Source organism: Amblyomma maculatum, unplaced genomic scaffold (assembly GCF_055883805.1).
Source record: "Amblyomma maculatum isolate TAMU_Amacu unplaced genomic scaffold, ASM5588380v1 scaffold_13, whole genome shotgun sequence".
In the NCBI taxonomy this organism is placed as follows: Eukaryota; Metazoa; Arthropoda; class Arachnida; order Ixodida; family Ixodidae; genus Amblyomma; species Amblyomma maculatum.
In genome coordinates, this window is record NW_028146738.1 from 30472842 (window position 1) to 30483599 (window position 10758).

Below are 10758 nucleotides of genomic sequence, written 5' to 3' on the forward strand. Positions count from 1 at the left end.
GGGATCACTGAGCCCGACGAACAACTGTTTACTTTCGTCAAGTATTCTTCCTCCGTGCTTTCGTCTGAGAACTTTGTTTAGACGCTGTTTAAGTGGCAATCAGCGCTTTGCAAATTGAACTGGTGCTGAGGTACACCGTTTAGAGCTGCAGACAGTATTTAGTCTGTTATGGCCATGCTCAGAGCCTAGAAAAGGCGGAAGCGCAAATTTGCTGGGAATCGACACACTTCGCAGCGTCCGTGTTCCCATCCACCAGACGCGGGTGCTTCGGCGAGTTCGAAGATTGGAAAAATAACAAAAGCGTATGAAGCCCTGCTACCGGATTCTACGCTCCAAGAGAACAGGATCGGTGACAGTGATATCGTTATGTGGTGTGTCATGCGGGACCGACGACGTTGATGTGGACGACTGGTTGGCTCTCTACGAACGAGTAAGCAAACACAACCGCTGGGACGCAACGCTCATGCTGGCAAATATATTTTATTTGACCGGCACCGCGCGCGTTTGGTTTGAAACGCACGAAAACGAACTGACATCTTGAGACGCATGCAAACAGAAGCTTCATGACCTTTTCGGCAAACCCATTAGACGCCGCCTTGCTGCCAAGAAAGACCTGGCATCTCGTGCCCAAACATCGTCCGAGTCATATTTCTTACATACAAGGCGTCCTATCCCTCTGCCGAAATGTCGACTCGGCCATGAGTGAGGAAGATAAAGTGAACCACATACTAAAGGGTATAGCCGACGACGCTTTTAACCTACTCTTATGCAAGGACTGTTCTCCTGTGCACTATGCTCTTCAAGTGTGCCGGCGCTTTGAGCAGGCGAAACAAACACGCATACGTCACCGGTTTGACCGCCTGCCGAACACAGCTGCTACCTTGTCCTATACTGACCTGTCAGCCTTACAACCCGTCAGCCTTACAACCTTACAACCCGACAACTTGACACGAATTGTCCGCCGCGAACTCGAGGCCATGGCTCCCGCTGTTTCCTCATCTCAGCTGTTTCCTCATCTCAGCCTTCATCCAGGCTGTTGTTCGACAGGAGGTCGCTAACATGGGCATCTCTACTGGCCACGTCCCGAACACCATCGACTCCAACTCAGCCCCTCCTGCGATCGCTGCCGCCTCTAACCCCAGCTTTATGCCTCGATACCGCTACAGTAATCCTGATGACTGGCATACCGCTGACGATCGCCCCATTTGCTTCAACTGTTCCCGTGTTGGTCATATGTCCCGTCACTGCCGCAACCGCTGGCACATGCCGTCACGCCCATTCTACTACATCGATCGCAGTGGAGTCTGCACCGCGCCGTTCCTCGCCCCAACCTGACCCGTCCTGCACAGATCCTGTTCCAACTGTTCGTGTTTCCAGCCGGTCGCCTTCCCCGCAAACCCGACGTTCCCGCTCTCCTCTTCCTCGTTGTAATTCTTCACCGTTCTATGCCGGCCGCTTCTCGGAAAACTACACGATCCAGCTTCCGGAGGTGATGCTGCATTCGCGACCCAGACTGAAAAACCTCTGTTGACATTTGCTCCACAATCTAACCTTATCGAAGTCCTTGTTGATGGTGTTCCTGTCTCTGCCCTTATTGACACTGGTGCCCAAATCTCTGTCCTCAGTTTCTCGTTTCGTCGTCGCCTGAAGAAATCCTGACGCCAGCAGTTTCGCCCACCGTTCGTGTCGCCAATGGCAGCCCTGCTGTCGTGCTTGGTATGTGTACCGCCTGTGTAACCTTTGCTGGTCGTAACACATCAGTCTTATATTCACCGTGCTCCAGGAATGCCCCCAGGACTTGATCCTTGGCCTTGACTTCTTGACCACTCAGTCAGCCCTTATTGACTGCTCAACCGGCATTCTGCTCCTGGGCCTTCTTCTCTGCTCTGAAGACCTTTCCACGCCACCTAGCCTCCGCTCAGCAAAATATTCCCGCCTCCCTCCGGAAGCTGTTGTTTATATTCCTATGTGCCCTTTCCCGCCCGTGCCAGATGCAGACTACCTGGCGTGCCCAATTACAGACGTCGTCCCGCAGCGTCACGTCATCCTCCCACACCTCATCGTACACGTGTCTCAGAATCACACCACTTTCCCAGTCCTAAACTTCAGTTGGTCGACCCAAGTCCTCCCCGACGGAATATCATTAGCTGAACTGTCCTCCCTAACCGACTGTGAAGTTTGAGCCCTAACTACCGACCCTCCCTCTGCACCTTGCACAGCCCCTACCGCTCCTATGTCGTCTCCTTTACACCGTGATTCTGTTTCCAGCATGATTGCGGCCGACCTGCAACCTGATTCTGTCGACACGCTCTACAAGCTGTTGCTTTCACACAGCGACATTTTTTATTTTGGGGCCTGACCTCTCGGCCAAACGTCTATTGTAGCCCACCGCATCGACACCGGCGATGCTGCTCCTGTTCACAAGCGACCGTACCGCGTCTCTTTCCGAGCGCCAGGTGATTCAATGTGAAGTTCACAAGATGCTGGCCGATGACATCATTGAGCCTTCAAACAATCCCTGGGCGTCACCTGTTGTGCTAATCCAGAAAAAAGATGGGAGCTGGAGATTCTGCGTCGACTATCGCCACCTTAACAACGTCTACCCTCTTCCGCGTATCAACGATGCACTTGATTGCTTACATGAAGCCAGCCACTTTTCCTCCATCGACCTTCGCTCTGCCTACTGGCAAATCTCCGTCGATAAACGAGACCGCGAAAAACAACGTTTATCACTCCTGACGGCCTCTACCGATTTAAAGCCATACCTTTTGCCCTATGTAACGCCCCTGCAACTTTCGAACGGATGATGGACTCGTTGCTGCGCGGCTTCAAGTGGACCACTTGTCTCTGTCACTTAGACGACGTCGTTGTTTTCTCGTCCACTTTTGACAGACACCTCTCCCTCCTTTCTACCATTCTCGAGCTATTCCGCCGCGCCGGCCTTCAACCCAACTCCAAGAAATGCAGTTTCGGCCATCGGGAATTCAAAGTTCTTGGCCACTTAGTGAATGCTGCTGGTGTCCAGCCTGACCCCGATAAGATTCGTGCCGTTCGTACCTTTCCCACACCACGTTAATATAGTGATGTTCGAAGTTTTCTTGGCTTGTGTTCTTATTTCCGTTGTTTCGCCCAGAACTTCGCAGCCCTTGCTCGCCCTCTCACCGCCCTACTGAAAAAAGATGCACCTTTCTGTTGGGGCCCTGACCAAGCTGCAGCGTTCTCCGAACGTATCGCTGCTCTCACCAATCCACCCGTCTTGGCCCATTTCAACCCTTCGGCCCCTACCGCACTCCGCACTGACGCCAGTGGTCACGGCATTGGAGCTATCCTCGCTCAGCGACACCATTGCTGCACCAGAGTGACTGCGTATGCCAGCCGCCTACTATCTAGTGCACAACAAAATTACTCTATCACAGAAAGGGAGTGCCTAGCTCTTGTTCGGGCTATTGCAAAATTTCGCCCTTATTTGTTTGGAAGACACTTTACTGTTATCACAGACCACCATGCCTTGTGCTGGCTATCTTCACTCAAAGACCCTACTGGACGTTTGGGACGCTGGGCATTAAGGTTGCAAGAATACACCTTTTCCGTGGTCTATAAGTCTGGTCGGCTTCACCAAGATGCAGACTGCTTGTCAAACCACCCGGTCGACCCTCCCAGCTATACGGCCTGTGACATTGACGCATGCGTCCTGTCTTTATCGGCTTTTCCCCACATAGCCGACGAACAGCGCTTAGACTGCGCGCTCGGGTCTATCATCGACCGTCTGACTACCGGTCAGTCTCATCCTGCCCTCTCCATGTTCGTACCACAAGGGGATGCATTATACCGCCGCAATATGCGACCTGATGGCGCTGAACTCTTGCTCGTCTTTCCGAAACATCTGCGCTCCACCATACTGGAACAATTTCATGATGCTCCCACCGCTGGACATCTTGGCGTGTCCGGCAAGTATGATAGCGTGCACCGACGTTTTTACTGGCCGGGCCTCTATCGCTCAGTTCAACATTATGTGGCCACATGTGAGCTGTGCCAGCGTCGGAAAAAATCATCCGCATTGCCATCGGACACCTACGGCTAATATCCATTCCGACTGACCCGTTTATTTTTGTGTTGGTGTTGATTTGTTTGGACCCTTCCAGGTCTCTGCGTCGGGCAACAAATGGATCGCCGTAGCGACTGACTATGCTACGCGTTACGCCATTACCCGCGCGATCCCAACCAGCTGCGCTACAGCCGTCGCTGATTTCCTCCTCCACGACGCGATACTACAACACGGTGCCCGTTGTGAACTGCACCGTCCGCCACAAATTTACCACCGCCTATCATCCTCAGACCAATGGCCTAACAGAACGCCTCAACCGTACGCTCACAGATATGTTATCAATGTATGTATCAGGCGACCATCCGGATTGGAACATTAGTCTACCCTTTGTACCATTTGCCTATAACTCTTCTCGTCATGATACCGCTGGCTACTCTTCCTTTTATCTGCTCTTTGGCCCACACCCATTACTCCCCTTTGATACAGCGCTACCCACTACTGATGCCGCCATAGTACTTACGCTCGTGATGCCATCTCCCGCGCTAAAGATGCTCGCCACATTGCTCGCGACAGGCTCTTTGCCTCCCAAGGCTCCCAGCAATCCCGTTATAACAGTCGCCATCGCGATGTGCACTACGCCCCAGGCTCTCTCGTTCTGCTCTCGCTCCCATCATGGTGGGCTAGTGCGAAGAACTTCTACCACGCTACACAGGCCCCTACAGTATCGTGCGCCGAGTCACCGACGTCACATACGAAATCGGACCTTTGAACCCGAAGTCTTCTGCATCACAAGTGCGACATTGTGCATGTGACACGACTAAAGCCGTAATATTCACGCCCTGCTTCGTTTACCTAGAACGCACCAGGACTGTGCTTCTGCGGAGGGGTAATGTTATGTGGTGTACCATGCTGGCATTCAGCAAGGGCAGAAATAAGTGTCTGGGTGTGTGTACGAAGACGACGCTCAGTGTTAAGTTGGGCGGCTAAGCGGTGCCCAGTGATTTCAGAGTGGTGCTACCCATCGGTGCATGATTTCCACTCGTAACAATATTCTGTATTCTGTGTTTTCCTTGCTGGCATGCCCTGAATGCATAAATACAGCACTGACGCTCGAAGAACGCGCTTAGCAAGGGGTATGCTCTAACTGTGCAGTAGTGTATGTGGAGTGTGGCTTCGAGCATTCATTTGACGCATCAAAACTGGTGCTTCGTGCAAATGAGAATGTTCGACTGCTGTAAGCAATGCGCCAGTTTGGGAAAGGGCATGCATGTGTGTCAACATTCTGCACTGTGATGAACATGCCCCCCCTTCGTGACAATCCGCCTACGACAGGATATCGTCTCGGTTTCGGCAGTGGCATGAATAGTAGCGTCTGAACCGATGGTTAATGCTGCTGTATAAGTTCGTGTGGTGGGGAGCGATGAGTGCGGTGTTTCAGGCGATGGAACATGGCAGAAGCCTGGACATTCTTTGAACGGGTATGTGTCAGTGATTTTGCTGACACAGGAAAAGTTGTTGATATCGAGGCTCTTTTGAGCATATGCAAGGCTTTCAGAGCAATAAGCATGTTAAGCCCAAAAAGCGTTTCATTCCAGGAGTGGGAAGTAAGTCACTATTCTTGCCATGTAAACTATCAAGGTAGTGCAGGTGGTATGGAGATTGATACCAAATGGCTGATGTGGGTATGAACGGGTTGAAGCACTTGGCCCCCTTTTTTTCTGGTAGGCCATAAAAATGCATGTTTCGGGCGTAAATGACCTATAGTAACCTTGAATTGACTCACTCACTTTGCTATTGAGCGGAAAATCTAAATGTGATCTTCATATGTGCATGGTACACATCTTAAAACACTTTGGTTGTTTGTGGCGGGGATGTTTTTATTTGAATATACAAATGAAATCTAGAAGGTGCATAGGTTGGCTGGTTTTTAATCAGCTTTGTAAGACGATGATAATGGGAAGAGTGTAACGAGGTATTGACAGCGAGCAACGAAGGAAAGACTTTGTGCCAGAATTTTCTCTGTGCTTTCCTGGAAAGTCCAGTCCAGGCAGCACGCTAGTACGGAAATGGTCTTCTAGATGATACTAGGAAGAACTGCAGGTGCCATTGTTTTAAGAAACGCGTCCACAGTGTTCTTAGACAAGTCTCCATGGCTCCGTCAGTACGCCTGTGGCTCCGTGCACAAGGATGCCGTGCTAACACATGTCGCTACCCCACGGCTCAGTGGTTACGTGTTTGTATTGTTTTCAGTTAACACCTGGCCCCAGCTGGTAATGTTAAATGGCAGCAAAACGCATGATGCATGCCGCTGCTGAATTTGCGATCTTCGGGCCACTCCAGAGCAGCATGCCACGGTGAGGGGTTTCCCTCAACGTACAGGCTGCCGTTGACAGAACTCAGCTGGTGGCGATTGATTTGATTGGTATTAAGGTAAAAATATGACTGGGTGCCAGGGAGATATATATATCTGGAAATTACAAAGAACTGAATGCCACCAACTTTTTTTTTTTTTTAGGGGATTTCAGCAGTAATAAGCCCTTGTGTAGCAGCCATCTTACCAAAGTCTTTGCGACATAATTTGTCATGATTTCGCTTTGCTATCGAAACAAAATGAAGATACAATTACGATATTTTGTAAACCATCCTGATGTAAAGTATCCGTTGTCCTGAACAGATAATTAGGGGCTCTTACAAGGACTCCTGAGCTAGTTCACAGGGCAAGTGTGGCTCCAAGTTTTTCGCATTATTTTTCTACATGGCGATTGATGTTTGGAAAAATAACATACACAACACCCAGAGGCACTTGCCCAGAACTCTTTCCTGTGTACCACTGTTGAGATACGAAGGAATACTCTACCTGATATGTCATGTTCAGCAACCCCATTTACTTCCATGCACTTCCCTTATTAAACTGTGTTATTAGGATTAGACGCCCTCGATTGCTCGAAATCCGAACAGTTAAAGATCGCATTAGTAAAAATGTGGCACATGTGATGACATGCAACGCTAGATCAGGCATCAAATAAAGGTAAAAGATGCATAGAAAGCATTTTATTTGGGCGGATTTCATACCGATGCATCATACTAAAGTTAGCTGGGAACAATATTGCTGTCCACGTGCGAGATCGACATTCTTACGTTCAAGGCTTTGCGCATACGCAGAGCACAGCAGGCTGTTCTGCAGAGTTTTTCTTCACCGATGGACACGTAGAACGAAAACATGATGCTAAACACTGCTCAACACTATCGTCACCTCTGCAGTTGGGAGTTGTAGAAAGGGGTTTGGAAACACATGGAGACCACGTGCTTCACTTAAAATGCTATACCAGAGTTCCTGCATTTAATCATTGGCTACTTTGCGACACGTCAAATGTTATTTACCTTCCTGAATCCAGCAGATGCAAGCCGAAATACTTAAGACAGGCAGAGACCCCATTCCTCCTTCGTTTCCATACCCGCCGCACCCATGTCAACTCTCTTCCAAATCATTCATTACTGAAACACATTAGCTCGAGAAGCACTCTGTGGCTCACTGAACTTAACTATCTTCCAAAAGCGCTTCAAAAACTCGACAACGTAAACATTAATTTTATTTTATTCATTATTTTCACACTATTCAAGAGAATCTTAGCGCCACACTTGGGACCCTTACCTTATTCCCTTTATACATGCTTCTCAAACCAAATATTATCCTGCTCCTTTTGACGCACTTGACTATTCACGTAAGACCTTGGCCTCCCTATCAAGCCTTGCAAATTTTAAGTCTATCATCATTTGGGAAGACAGATAAATGTAACTTGCTGAAGGCGAAAGAACATAGATCGGTTTACTGTACTGGATGCCACCTCTGCATGCGCATTGAACGGGGGGGGGGGGGGGGGCAATTGCAATTACCGCAACTGTGCAAGAGGGATTCTTACCTCTGCTAAAAGCCTGTATATGGAGGCCTTCTGATGGCTTATGCCAGTGTACATTAGAAAAAATTTGAGAAGTGGGAGGCCGAGGTGAGTAGCTATTCCCCGTGTCGCTGCGGCTTGTCTGTTATGTGGTCTATACTTGGTTCAGCGACCTGTTTCAAAAAAGGGAAAGACAACACCTCTACATTAGCTTGACTGAGGCTGATTCAATTGACCCCCCCAACCTCCTCATTGCCATTTTCTCTTTTAGCATACCTTTTTCCGCAAACGCGTCTGCTGCTCACCCTATGCGGAAGACAAAAACGACTCCCGAGGCAAGCAACCGCTGCCATCTGGTAAAACTGATAGCGTCTTATTTTGTTAACCTATGTGTTTGCCCTTGCTGTGAAGACGTTATACCTTCAGAAACCTTACACCACATTCCATACATTACCACTTAGACCTCTCACTGACTTAAGAGGACTCCTCCCCTGGAAGATGTTAATTTTGATTTGTCTATTTTTTTCCAGAATGCACCTGTCTATAACCCTACTTGCCATCTACTGAATATCTTTTCTTATTTTTTGTTTTTTAGGAACGTCACTTCTACCCTGTTTATTATTTTGCTTATTTAAGCTTTTCACTAATTAAAAAGGTAATCCCAAGCAATGCAACCCAGCCTTGATAAATGTCTAAATGTTCAGTATACCCTTAAGAAGTGTCTTCTCATGTATGTATGAAAGTCTCGAATTTAAGCCGACATAGGAGTTTCGCTTGTCATGTTTTAAGGAAAACTATCGCTTTAATTTTAATAAAACCATAACACAGAGATGAACATAAACACAAAGAAAGAAAAACTTTACGCAGGAACCGAACCACTAACCTTCACACACACACTAGCCACAAATCAAATTTAGGAACGAAGAATTGGCGAGCGCCAGAACGTAACAAATAAATAATTTTTGCTTTATAGCGGAACTGGCTATTCTCCCAGAGTATTCCCTTCAAGTGTAGGAAATGCGGTCATAGCAAGTGGGTTGTGCTGTAATTTGGTGAATCTTTGTGCTGGCTGTCAGTAGATGTCACAGATGCCGAACACTAAAAGCAAGAATAGGTTTTTGTGAAAACGTTTTTGTATATCTTAATTACTCAGCGCTGACCATTTTGTCACCGTCTGAGAATGCACGTAATTCTTGCTGCACATGGAGCTATGTGGTGCACAGGCTGTTTGTATTGGGCATCCTTGAGCTTTAATTGCCACCAACTGGAGCAGTTATGGCGGTAATTCACCTTCACCACATGAAAAGAGAGATGTGCACGTTCAATGAAGCATTGCGATAACGACGTCACGGTTGGTTTATGTTAGGAGGTACAACAACAAAGGCATAAAACGTGTGTTTGTTGGCGCGTGCTTATATATATTGTATAAACGCGTGTGATTGCTGCACGTTTTTCTAGATTCCAGGACCAATTTTTGGAGTGCGGCCCATCTACATAAGAGTGCGGCCCATCTACCCCTGACATAAGAAAAAAAAATCATTTCAAGTAAAAACAGACCAAACATTAAATGTGCAGCGATTGTTCACCATTCAGTTGTTTTTCGCGGTGTCTTCAGACTCCGAGCTGGTGCTGTGCTCTGGTGGACGTTCACACCACATGTCGTCTTCTTTAGAACCATCTAACCTGTTTGAAATCCCGGTCACCTTGAAACTACAGGGTATAATGACCGTAGACACGGAGTTCCATACGGATAAAGTCCAGCCAAACACACACTGTAAAAAAAAATTGGTCAAAATGACGGAAAATTCTTGGCCGCTCTATTTTCAAGCATTATCCGTCGTTTCAACTGATGGTGCTTTTAGTCATTTTGATGTTTACTTGTCAACCTGGAATACATTTACACCGTCAATATGACAGTTGACAATCATTTCCAAATGACGGTGCATTTGTTCATTTTGATATAATGTACTTAAGTTGTAAATATGACAGTTGACTGTCATTCTCACATGATGGTTCATTTCATTATTTGGCATAATACACTTAGGCCGTCAGTATGATGGCTGGCTGTCATTTTCACATGATGGTGCTGTTAATCATTTTGATGTACTGTTTGTGAACCAGGAATACAACGGAGTCATCAACGTGTCATTGTACAATGTGCCGTCATATTGACGGTTGTTGTGTCAGTTTGAAGTACATTTAAAGCGTCAATATGACAACTTAACATGTTTTCACTTCATGGTCCAATCCCATTAAGCACTTTTTTGTACAGTATAGCATCAGTAAAGCATTTTTATCAATAAACAAAAAGCATATTTAAGCCATCAATATTGTTACGAGGCACGTCGAGATATTAAGAGGCGATGGTACGTCGTAGCCGCAACAGTTCACCGTCAGGGACACACACACAGGAGAACAAGACGTAGCTGCAGCGTCGTCTTTCTCTACTAGCCCAGCACTTCGTCATCGTCTCTTTCAATGTGTACCGTAACAATAACCCCCCGTGGAAGAAGCACAGTCCCGGTGCGTAGACTACACAGGTGAGCGCGAGATATAAGGTTTGAGACGGGCGACATGCACGACTTCTGGATGATGGTCTGCCGGGGAGTGGCGGTTCACAGGGATAATCTCGTACGTCACGTCGGTAAGTTGCCGCAAGACCTGGTAAGGGCCCACGTAGCGGGGCAGAAGTTTCTCGCACATGCCTACAAGTCGAGCAGGGAGCCAGAGGAGTACGAGGGAGCCTGGAGGGTAGTAGGCGTCACGGTGCTGGAGATCGTAACGGTGCTTTTGAGAACGCTGAGACGCACGAAGCCG

At 47.8% G+C, this 10758-nt stretch overlaps 1 pseudogene; it reads left to right on the forward strand.

Annotated features, from left to right (window-relative positions):
• The first annotated feature begins 5073 nt into the window (after positions 1 to 5073).
• Positions 5074 to 5733, forward strand: LOC146172495 (uncharacterized; annotated as a pseudogene).
• The last annotated feature ends 5025 nt before the right edge of the window (positions 5734 to 10758 follow it).